Source organism: Ruditapes philippinarum, unplaced genomic scaffold, assembly GCF_026571515.1.
Source record: "Ruditapes philippinarum isolate M1 unplaced genomic scaffold, ASM2657151v2 ctg82_1_1_1_1, whole genome shotgun sequence".
NCBI lineage: Eukaryota > Metazoa > Mollusca > Bivalvia > Venerida > Veneridae > Ruditapes > Ruditapes philippinarum.
This window is the reverse complement of record NW_026866102.1, coordinates 97,072-110,415: the sequence shown is the minus strand read 5'-3', so window position 1 is coordinate 110,415 and position 13,344 is coordinate 97,072.

Here is a 13,344-nt window from a genome sequence, read left to right as displayed (position 1 = left end):
CTGCTTATTTCTTGCCGATGTGTTGGCTACGTTTATTAAGGAGATACTTTCAGTGAACTTCGCGACCGCCTCCGTGGTCGAGGGGTTAGAGTCGATGACTTCTAATCCAGTTACCTCTCTGGCGTGGTACAGTCTTGTACTGGTGTAACTCTCCAGGAACGATGGTTAGGAAACTACCCGCCTATATGACTGAAATACTGTTGGGAAAAGGCGTTAAAAGGAAACAAACAAACAAACAAACAAACAGTGAACTTCGCCTGTCTTTGTTGTCCATTGTCTGCACATGTTGTTGATGTTATTCTTTTGTTATTGTCAAATATTGTTGAATTGTGTTTTTAAATGATATATTCGATGATTTCGATTCTCCGGTAATGATCAGATGAGGATTAACAAAATATGAAAGTTTGAACTATTATCCTGAAAATTGCCGAAAACATATGACCCAACCTACTATACTGTTGCCTTATTTAGAGAGAAACATAAAGAACGTATGTCAAATTATAAACAAAAGAAAAAAGACTCATCATTTTAAAATCCGACTAATGCTAAATGTCTTAAGAATTTCCGTGTTCTTTTCTTTTAATGAATAATTGAGTTCTGAATCCCCGTCTTACGCTAAGATGTTGTATTTTTTTGCTAGTTAGTATGTGAAGGATTTTCCTTAAATACATTTTGCATGCTTATTTTGACAATTTTAAAAGGAATGTGTTTGCATAAAATAACGATACGCTTGTGCAGTCTCGGACAAAATACATTAAGAATGAAATTTCTACGCAAAACTTTATAATCATGTGGGTAAACTGATAACAGAATTACATATTACAAATACATTAATGTTTTTATGTTACACTAAAAGCGGATTTTAATAGAAACAGAGAGAGAAAAAAATAATGAGATAAATTTAAACTTGGATCATCAATATCAAATCGTTAAAGCTTTTACGCCTGTTGTAATAGAAACCTTTTTAAATTTGATTGACATGTAAGAACCAATTCCATTAAACGGAAATGAGAAAATATCCGTGCTTTTACAAAATAAAAAAAACACTTGAAAATGACACACATGGCCATTATAACTGTTCCGGACATGATGGAACTTCGAAACATTCAATTATACAACACAAACAAATGATAAGTATACACCTTAGAAAGTCATTTAGAGAACGGTAGAAACCCGAAAAAACTTAAGTCATTATTATTATTTGATATATTATCTTTTCTAAAACAAAATCCCACTAACATATATGTGTGTCTTTACCTTACAAGATAATTCAAATTGTTCTTATATATATATATATATATATATATATATATATATATATATATATATATATATATATATATATATATATATATATATATATATACATATATATATATATATTACATTTCTTTTTAAATTTTCTTTCTGTTGATGACAAACGTATAATGTAAATGTAAACAAAAACATTCACAGTATTTATAAACCTCACAAAATACACAAATCGATGAAATATATAATTGAATCCTAGTATCCTTTATCTTTAACTTTATTTATTCACTTAATAACTTATTTATTTTTATTTGTTTATCTTTAATTTTATTTTCTCATTGTATTTATTTATTTATTAATTATTTATTTTTGTGGGGGTGGCATTCGGTACTTAACATGTTAGTACAATGATTGTAAAACAGTTACAAATAATAATAATTAAAAACAACAAAGATTTGTTTAAAGTAAATCATTGTTCAATTGCTAAATCGCCTAAAGGATATATCAAGGGTCGTTACAAACGCCGGTAAAGAAATCCACAGCATGTATAAAAATCAGTCATATTGAGTTTGAATTTTGAAGGCAAAATGAAATTTTGAGATTTAGAAAACATTATTATCATGTTGATAGATAAACTATAATGATTAAATCGATAAAGTTGAAAAAATAGTATTTTGAGAGAACAGAAACATAAATTCTAGTTACTAAATCTGAATAATTTAAACAATGGCAAATGCATAAAAATTTTAAAAAAACATTTAAAGTAGTGACCGTTTGATGTATATTCAATACATATGAACACATAATGTTTGTTTACGAACATAAAGGTAGAGTCGTTTGACTATAGATAAAGAAAACAAGACCTTTCTATAAAAAAACCTAGTTTTCTAGCTAAGCACAACCAATATTAAAAGTAGACATGTGTCTATATGACATATCCTCACTTCATTTCCTGACTAGTGACATATTAACATACCTTTTCATGTTTCATCAAAGCCACCTGTCGAATAGGGGTCTCCTCCTGGCAAAAGCAATGTCTCATTTAAGTGACAAAAACTTAGGCTTTTCTATAAGTTGCCCTATACTTCACTTCAGTGTTGTTTTTATTAGTGGGCTATACATGAATCACTTTGTTCTGTCCCGTCCTGTCCCGTCCTGTCCCATCTCTGGAACCAGTAAAGAAAAACTTGGAAGCAATATCCCAATGCAACTATCTACTTATGTCAATTTTCATAACTCTGATATAGTTAGTTTAACATGATTTTAACTAGTGGCTACAGCTTTTTTGTCAAATGATAAATTGTTTTCACACAACACTTACTTTGAATGTTCCTTCATGATGCCCAGACGGACCTTGAAATAAGTCATGAATAACGTTGACATTTGCAAAGTTTATTAATAAATGGATTGTCTTTATCTTTAAAAACAACAATTTGTAGGACAAGATCAAACTTACTTTAACCCTGACCTTAAAATGACATTGAAGACAAGATGGTGTAACTATTACATTTTCACTGTTTTTGCTATGATAAGCTGTCAAACTTTGCCTTTATTGTATGGACATTACTGATTTTATATTTTCTTACTCAAATATCCCAAAATATACCAAGTGACTATAGCTTGTCCTCATAATTAGAAGCAACAATTCTTGAGGATAGACCTTTAAGTTGATGAGACTTACATTGATCTTGAGTCATAACTGACATTGACTCTCAATTGTTTTCTTTTAATAGATAATGGTTAGCTGATATTTAAATTCCTTTACCAATACAATAAATTGTAATTACTGTTGGAATACACATGCAACATGAATAAGTTGTAGTGATTAGATGAAAATATAAACCAAGTTTTGCTTCAGACCACTTTTTTAAACGGTTAAGGTGGTAAGTGGGGAATCACTATAAGTGAGAGTTCTAGTTTTCAACCGCTTAAGTCTATGCTGGGTGTCGTAACATGTTGACCTTGACCGTTGACATAACGACCTAATGCATCAACCATCACACGCAATTTGTTTGTAGAATTCTATAATTATTGGCCGAATAATTTGTGATGATGACCCTCTGAAGAAGGTTGTATTACGCATATACTTATACAATGACGGCTATTTCTGTAAATACAATATCTGACAACTGTGTGTAGGAATCGATCTTTTGGCTCTTTGCTCTAGAATGTGGCAATTTGTATTTGAAAGCAAAAGTTCAAGTGATTTAATCATCCACAGTGCAGAACGTTTCAATTGCATTTTCCTAATAGTTTTCATATTATTAATTTGACTTGAGTGTTAAAAGGCCATACCCGATAAAACGGTCAAACATTTTCCAATCCCCTGCTTACGAATGATTAGCTATTTTTCTCACTTTCTCGGAGTTTTGATTTTGATTTTTATAAGAATAATCATTATTTGCCACTTCATATGTTTTCTTGAAGAAGTGAGACAGGACTTATTAATATAGTCTAAATGCACGTGTGAAGTCATTTCATACCAACATGGTTATTTTGAATGAATCGTTTGTTAATATTGAGGATCAAACGAAATATGATAATTTAGGTTCTTGTAATTCTTCTGTATCGAGAAATAATCGTACGACAGGTTTGCGACTTTAATTAAACTTAGGGGATATCTTAACGTGGTCTTACATATCATATAAAGTTGGATAAATCTTTTAACTTAAAGACGTTTTCATAACTGCTGCTCTTTACCCAATGGAAATAAATTCTTATTTCGTTTCCTTAAATATTACAGATGTAGGTCCAAACGATTGACTTTAATACAAGTACGCAAAAATCTTGATCATTGATTTCTTTTTATTATACATGTGTATAATGTATCTATTAGAATTTGCTTTTGTGTTGCTATTAAATTTTAATAAAAATCATTCAATTATTTATTTATTAAATAGAAGCAGATCATTAAGTTAATTTAAAAGAGAAAATAAATAAAATAAACTTATCTCTGTTTTACGTGTAGACGTGTTTGTTAATCTACCTAATAAAAACTAATAAATTTCTTTTGTAACTGATAACTGTACGTTAAAGTAAAAGTCTGAATTTGAGAAAAAGAACCTGCTTAAATTCAGAGGTTCAGAAATCAGAAGTTGGACGTAGACAATTCCAAAATTAGAAAATTTTTGTATCACATGTGCAGATCCACATTTTATGTGTATTTTATTGTATATTGCTGTATTTATGTTCATGACAAATTCTTTATTTATTTGACATTAAGTTTTTATTTCCGAGTTAACGTCACGTTCTGTTTAGCGTAAAGTTAAACGGCTGTTGCGTCATTTGTCATTTGCTTTTTTCATGAACGTCATTTTTTCCTGAAGAAGACTAAACGTCGAAAGCTAAAGAAAAGCGTTTGTTTTTATTGAACTAGTAATACATGAAAATGATATTAATATTTGATGTTATTAAGTATATAAATTTGCTCAGGGACGAACCATTTGTGATGTTATCAAAACTTGTGGTTTAACCCTTTTGCTTATTGTGTGGAAATATTAGGAAAATAAACTGTTACACATGTATACAGGGACAACAATAAAATATGCTCAATCATTTATTAACACATTACCATTCCAGTTGTTCTAAAATATCTGTTTTGATTCAGTCTATGACATCCTCTTTTATTCACATCAATATGTAATAATTGACTATGTTTTGGCTTTGAGTCAGTGTGTCTATGTTTTGATATTAATATCTAATCACTGCAACTAATTCATTTTTATTTAGGTTTGATGATGTAAGATATCTATCTAATGCTCCACTCAGATGAATGCTTATTATATTTAAGGAAGTACCTAATTGCGTCTATTTTCTGATTTTGATCGATTCCCTTTGGGGGTACGTTTTCGTGTAAAATGAAGAGTACCGTCATTGTCGAGGTATAATATAACTTCTTGAGGCGACTTGAATCATCTTATAAAATTTATTACACATCTTATTTTGACCTAATTAGATCATGCTTTGTCCAAAGACGGAAAACATTTCAACGAGAAAGTTTACTTGCGTTTGCTGATTTCATTTACATAACTTGTCTATATGAATACATTTGCATTTGGATTAAACAATATTCTAGTTTCCCTTGCATTATAAAGTTGTTCAGTTCCTTATGTGTACTTGGATTTTATTTGCAAGAGATAAAAACTGTTTCTTGTCGTAGAGCATTACCATAGATGGATAGTAACAGTGCAATGAAAATGAAGCCAAAACATTTCAATGTGATCATATACCAGTTACAGGACAGCTGTTCCACTGATTTATTTTCATATTTCCTGTTTCTATTAAAATTATATTCTGAATTGTGTTAATTGTAATAAGATTATATGCCATGTATCACTGTTATGTCAACATTTACTATACTTTTATGGAAGCCCCGTACATGATATGTGGTAATTTCAACAAAAAGGAGAATATTTTTGTATCTTTTTTTTCTAAATAAATCATTGAATTAATTAACATATCAAAATATCAAAATCTGGAAACAAAGTGATCCCTCGGAAGCATTATCACAACTAAACTACATGAAAATTGCATACTCGGTTTGCTTGAGTCTGTACATGAGGGATAATGAATAAGTGCAACATCCCTCACGCCCCCTAGCACCGGCTTGAGCGGTACTCAATTCTCAACACTTATTAGTGCTGGCATCAATAATCCCGAAGGACCAGAAAAATATAACAATACTGAAGTGAAGTACGGGGCACCTGCTAAACAGGCTAAATTTCATTGAAGCTGACAAGCATACAGTAACTAATTAACTATACAATCGTTGTATTTACAAAAACTGTTTTTACTATGTTTCTTTTGATATGATTTCTCTGCTAATCGCTTTTATTATTAAGTGTTTTGTCTGTGTTATGTGTCGAATTTAATGAAATTTAATTAATATCGCTTATAAAAACTATATTTAACAATAACACGTTTTATATACATTACAAACTGCTATGAGATATCAATCAGGTTGTTAAGAGTTAAAATTTTTATATGCTCGAAAATATTTCGGGCATATTATTTTACTCCCCCCGGCGTCCGTCCGTCTGTCCGTCCGTCCGTTAGCAATTTGGTTTCCGGAGCATAACTTAAGTTCCATTTGACCCACAGTATTGAAACTTCATATGATGATTGTCCATATTGGGTAGAAGACCCCTATTGATTTTGGGGTCACAAGGTCAAAGGTCAAGGTCACTATTACCTTAAAACTGAAAATGGTTTCCGGAGCATAACTTAAGTTCCATATAGCCCACAGTAATCAAACTTCATAGGATGATTATCCATATTAGGTAAAAGACCCCTATTGATTTTGGGTTCACAAGGTCAAAGGTCAAGGTCATTATTACCTAACACTGTAAATTGTTTCCGGAGCATAACTTAAGTTCTGTTTGGCCCACAGTATTCAATCATAGGATGATTGTCCATATTGGGCAGAAAACCCTATAGATTTGGGGGTCACAAGGTCAAAGGTCAAGATCACTATTACCCTAACACTGAAAATGGTGTCCGGAGCATAACTTAAGTTCCATTTGGCCCACAGTATTCAAACTTCATAGGATGATTGTCCATATTAGGTAGAAGGTCCATATTGATTTTGGGGTCACAAGGTCAAAGGTCAAGGTCACTATAACCTTAAAACTGAAAATGGTTTCCGGAGCATAACTTAAGTTCCATTTGGCCTACAGTTTTCAAACTTCATAAAATGATTGTCCATATGAGGCAGAAACCCCTTATAGATTTAGGGTAACAAGGTCAAAGGTCAAGGTCACTATTACCTTAAAACAGAAAACAGTTTCCCCTCAATAACGTAAGTATTAATCAACCTACAGCTGTAAAATTTTATAGGATGAACAGCCATGTCCAATACATGACCCCAATTGATTTTGGGGTCATAAGGTCAAAGGTCAGGGTCATAATGATCTTTACACTGAAAGTTGTGGTTTCTGGAGCATAACTACAACTTGATGGTGGTGCCTTGAAAAACAGCAACTGTATATATATAAAGGTTCTTCAGCTATAAAGGAGGATTGCTTTTTGTAGGAGGTAATAGTGTTTTTAATTCCCATGTCTTACAAATGTTTAATCTTCTAACAAAAAAAAGAACAAAAAAAAACACTTTCGGGCATATAATAATCCGCCTAGCGGTGCTCTTGTTGAAAAGATGAACTACATATTAAGTGACAGAAACACAGCAGATGGGGAAATTGCACCAATCTAGAGATCGTGACGAAGGTAAACATTCTGGTTAGCCAATTTATTTTAGCCTTCCGATTTATGTACTCAATGCACATCCGCAATTAAGCAACTTTATGTGTATAACACGTGATGAAATTTTTTCAGTTTTTTTTTTGTTGCTTATTTCATGTGCTATAGCTAATCAGTACATGGTATTATAATTTTTCTCTATGAAGCAATATTTCATGTAGGTTGGGATAAGAAACATGTTTTGCTAACACGCTTGTATTTCTCATAAAATATCCAAGTAAGGCTAAATGTGTTCAGACAAAACGTAAAGAAATACAAAACCACCTGCATATATTGGATGAAAAACAAATAATTTCCCGCATGATATGATGCTAAATCAATAATCTCCTTTCTGTAAAACATGAGCAAGACTTATTGACGGAACATTGTTTAAACGGGAATGGTGTGTACCATTTCATGTCATGCAGCCAAATTAATTAAGTTTTATTTATTAAGTGTCGGTTTAAGTAACTGGAGATTACAAACGATTAAATCTCATGAAACTAAAACGGTATTGCCTTGATGTCATTGTCAATAATTTAATCAGTCAATATTGTAAAAAAAGAAGAACAAATAAAACAATGCAATATTATCTGACAATGTTCGAAAACACGATATTACAGCAAATAAAGCCTACCTTTCAATGGATAAAGACATGTCTGTATGTTCAGCGTGCGTGTCGGAATCGATTAGAATATATCTAAAAATAGATCACTATATATCACCATTTCCATTGAAATACCCTATGCAAACTCAAACACTGCAAATTATGAACAAACAGACAGGCAGAAAACTGTATTTCAACGCAACAAATGACGAATATATGACGAGGATAGTTTTTGGCCATAAAAAATTCAGGTAGAAATCTTCTCAAACAATCAGAAAATAAGTGAAATGAATCAGCATCAAAAGGGGACACAATTTTTAGATACGCATACATACAAGATTTGACAAAGAGTCTCAAATAAAGTTAACATGGCTAGGTTAAGATGACGTGTCACTCTAAATTACAGATTGAGATAGTTCTCATATGTGTTAAGTAATAAAGAATCACATGTTGTGTCTTTCCATTAATTTTAGTCGTTCAGATGGAAGAAGTCAATACTTCATGTTCTTTTTCTCATCCGAACTCCTATAGAAACTTCAATATTTATCTTATTTGGCTTTCATTGAAACGTCATAACCATGACAATTTTTTCTAAATATTTAAAACTGTCAATTGGTTTCCAACCAATAATTTCATATAGCGTTACTTTCTTTTACAAACAGAGCGGACGTAAACATCTTAAAGAACATAGTTTCTCTTTATCGAATTTAAAAACTACGAGCGAAACCCATATTAATTTGCACGTGTTTATCAAATACAGAATCAAATCGTTTTCCCATCTAAATGGCTCCAAATCAATTAGCTGTTTTCGTTGCAAAAGTGATAAAAGCTATATTAACGGCGGATGAAAAAATATAATTGTTTCTAAACGATTTGGTTTTCGAGGTTTTCCTTCTTCCATGCAAGTAAATTTCATTAGATTTTGTTTTGTCCTTTTTGTGTGTGTTTTTTTTTAAATACGTTTGATTGTTTTGTTTTTGTGATTTGTTTTCATTTATTTTTATCATTTTGTTTTTATATCTTCAACTATTAGTATTCAATAATAAACATTTTTGAGAAAGATCAAAACTCAAATAAAGAGAATGTTTTATTTTTTTCATAATTACAAATGTATTTTAAAAAATCGTAACCAATACATTGGATGAATGAATATGAGAAAAGAGAGGAGAAACATCGTTTGGTCAGAACAGAGTTTCTTTAAAAGAACCTGTTCATTGCTGATTTATAGGATTTCATTTTTAGCATGTAACATTATTAATCAGCATGAAATAAAAATATCATTCATTTATAGAGTCCACTTCCGATCATGGACACTGATGATTTATTTAGCAAAAATATGAACGCGGTTTTTCTTCACTTTAGCATGATGTAAATGGATACCTGCAAGTGTTGTATCATTCAGTTACCCTATCGTGGGGAGTAACTTCTATTCAAAAGAGGATATCTATGAACGGGACCAATGTTACTTTATGCCAAATATTCAGGGGCTTATTGGAAAAGGTTGCAACGAATAATTTTAATGTAAAGTATCAAAGAGGTCGCTATTGATTTTGTAAAAAGATTTTCTAAAAGGGAAGTGAACTGGATATAATGAGTGCACTGTCCTGTTTGGTGTTCTGCTTGGCTCCTTGCCGGTAGTCCTGTGTTAGGGGATGCCTTCATTAAATGCCGCCCTTTCTTGTAGATTTCTTTGTAAAGTCTGAATTTATAAATAATAAACATTTTCTTATGAACTGTTTGAACCAGCGAATAGAACAGCGCTGTCAACAAAATTCTGACGAAATTAAATGCATGTATATATTTCTTCAATGTGTTGGAACGGTATATACACGTGTATATCAATATTTCCTTTAGAGTCAACGGCAATACAAAAATAGTGTTATCATATAAGTGTATAGTATATTTTACAATAAAAAATATCTGGTACCCCAAGCAATTTTGTAACAAAATGAGACCATATTCAAGAGTATAATCATTATGCCAACGCGAAAGAAGAGGTAAGCAATTCAAATTAGCTTTGAAAGATCATATTGATATATAAGACATTTTTCGAGTGCATATTTGAACATTTTAATACTTTGTACTTGCTGGTAAATCAAGTTGTATGATAAGTCATTTAAATCACCAATAGCAAGAAACCTTTCCAGAGCAAATTAATAAGATATAAGCGTAGGCAAAGGAAAAAAGATAACAGACTACATTTGTAATTCAAACAATGATTTTAATTATAATTCAGCAAAACCTTGAATGAACAAATAAGCCCTATTGCTAAATAGAATTTACCTTTTATACGCATTCATTGTATATGCACAATACGGCAGTTTGAAATGTTTTAGCTATTGAATTTATATAATTAATATAAATACATAATCATATTATTATAAAAACCGATTATCTCAAACAAATATTTACGATAACATTGATGTTAAGTATTACATGTTATTTTCTTTCTACAATACAGACACAAAGAGCTTGAACTACATTAAAAATATCTGGTACATAATTATATTTTGTTCATTCAATCTAAAAATTGGACAGTGCATTTTGTACTTACAAAGACAATATGATCTAATTATTAATTGTATTTTGGTCATTGTTATACTCAAGGTTTTGGATATATAATAAACACTTTTTTTTCAAAAAGCATTTAAAACTTTATATTTAATTTAACAACAAAGAATATGTTCTCTATATCTGAGGAAAAGTTTTGCTAGTTTCATTGTTTTGTTAGTTAAAAAGGACTAAATGTTTTTAATAACTTCATATAAAACCAATGACAAATGTCTATGAAAATATTGTTTTGGTTTATTGGGACAGGTACTTCCTACTTTACATCAAATAGGAAGAGGGTGGAGTAAGAAAACCAATTAGATAGGGGCATCAACTAATAATTTAATAATAATTATCTTGATAGCAATTTAAACATTTATGAAAAATATAAAGAAAGTTTACCATGCCGATTTCAAATTATAATCATTAATGCTATTACCCTATCCAATTTCACACAAATAACAGTTTAAATTATTCATATAATTAAAGTTTTTCTTAATTTCAGCTTTTATATAAAAATAAGAAAACAAAATCAAAATCTAGCCAAACAAGGAGAACAAAAACCAAACAGAAATTGTAAAAACGCCCCTTCTGGGGTTTGAACCCACACCCTATCGAAACACTGTGTCCTCACTGAAAATAAATACTCTTCAGAAAAAAGATTCGCATAAGGCATCTTATACCTTAAGCAGGTATTTATCTCAGAATAGTTAGAATTTAACCAAGAAATATCTTTAAAAAATATACTTGACAGACGTAAAACTGGTTTACTTTCATATTTAATTTCTAAGTGTTTGAGACATATAGAAATGTCAGAAATGGTGTCATTACAATGACAATAACTTCTTATTTACAGTATTTATTTAGGTGTCCCTAAAACTTGCTTTTAAATTTGACTTTATAAATGTTGTTATCATATGCAATAGAGACTGTACTATTTGAAGATTCACATGTAATGAATGTATATGTTTTATGCTACTCAAGGATTGCCCATTAAGCTAAAAGGTTATTTCCGATGGAGTCCATTTACTGTAATATTATCACACTATCTGATATAATTATAAATGAATTATTAAGAAGGTAAAATAAATGAAAATGTTTGCAAAATTTTACAACAATCAAGACACATTTTCAATACAGTAAGTCTAGTACATTGTACACAAACAAACTTAAATCAATTCCGTATAAACAAATACATTATCAAATACAACCTAAATAGTTACAAAACCTTATCATACGTTCCACATCAATTTAATTATAAATAATCATATTACTCACATGTTTCTCATTTTCATAATTTAAGAAAAGTTTAACTTTCGTTTTAAATGTTTGGATATTTCGTTAATTGTTATAAAAATGATTATTTACATATATTTTAAGTTTTATTGAATGTGTTTTTGTATTATGTGTACATGTATTTGATGAGACATAAATAAACTTTAACGTTATATTTGTAGATTGATAATGAACTATTATATAATTATAAGGCAAGATAGGTACATTCTTGAAATGTTTGCTTCCTTTTTAAGAGAATAAAAAAAAGAGTCATTTTGCTCAATAACAGTATCATAATTATTTGAACGTTTTATCTACGTTAGAAGGGAAAATGATTTTTACGTATTAATAGCAATCAATCATTCAATCAATTAATCTGTCAATCAATCAATCAATCAATCAATCAACCAATCAATCAATCAGTATTAATTTCCTTTGGAACGCCTAATGATTGTCTGTCTACTAAGAATTTTTAAATTGCTATTTTAAATCAAATTTAAGTATGTGATAAAAAAACAATTAATCCTTTCAGAAATGTTTTTACAAAGTCAAATATTTCCTAATTTCCTATTCGCAATGTAGCACTTAACACACTGTAAACGATTAGCTATTAATTATAAAAAAAACAAAAGTTTTTGATTGAAAATCGTTTTTTCTCCTTTTCAATGCAATGGATGTAATACCTTTGGAGACTTTTATGCAAATAACCTATACTATGAGGTATATGCAAGGGTGGGACATCTGTATTAATTCAAAGTAATTATCTTCAATTTACTGATACATTTCAGATCTCAATGATTTTACTAAGAATTCTTTGTTAACTATTTGCTTAAAACCAACATTTAAGTATTGATTATTCACGATAGAACATTGCCATTCAAATGATGTTGAAACAATAAAGGAAAGATGAATCTGTTTTTCGATCCTTGGTGATGTATTAAGAATATAATTGATGCTCTAGTTCGCAGTGTAATTATCAAAATACAACATGGATTTTCTTTCGAGAGATTTCATGAAAGAGGATCTTTTGTTAAAAAAAAGCATTTTGCTATAATTCTCTTGAGAATTAGCCTGAAATAAAAAGCTTCCTTATTTGTAAAATAGCAGAAGGTGGGCTGAAAACAGAAACAACAGAAAAACAGGTAATTTGAATATTGTTCTGTTTTTACCTTGTTCATACGGATGTTTTATTCATAAAGTAGAACTGTTCAGACTTCGTGGGATCATGTACGTTGAGTTTAATTAGCTCACCTGAGCAATGCTCAGGTTGAGCTATGGCTATGGCCCTGTGTCCGTCGCCCGTCGTCGTTCATCATCAACTTTTGAACTTTAACAACATCTCCTCTGAAACCAATGACTGCACATCAACCAAACTTTACAGAAATGATCCTTGGGTGGTACCCTTTCGAAGTTGTTCAAACGGTTCC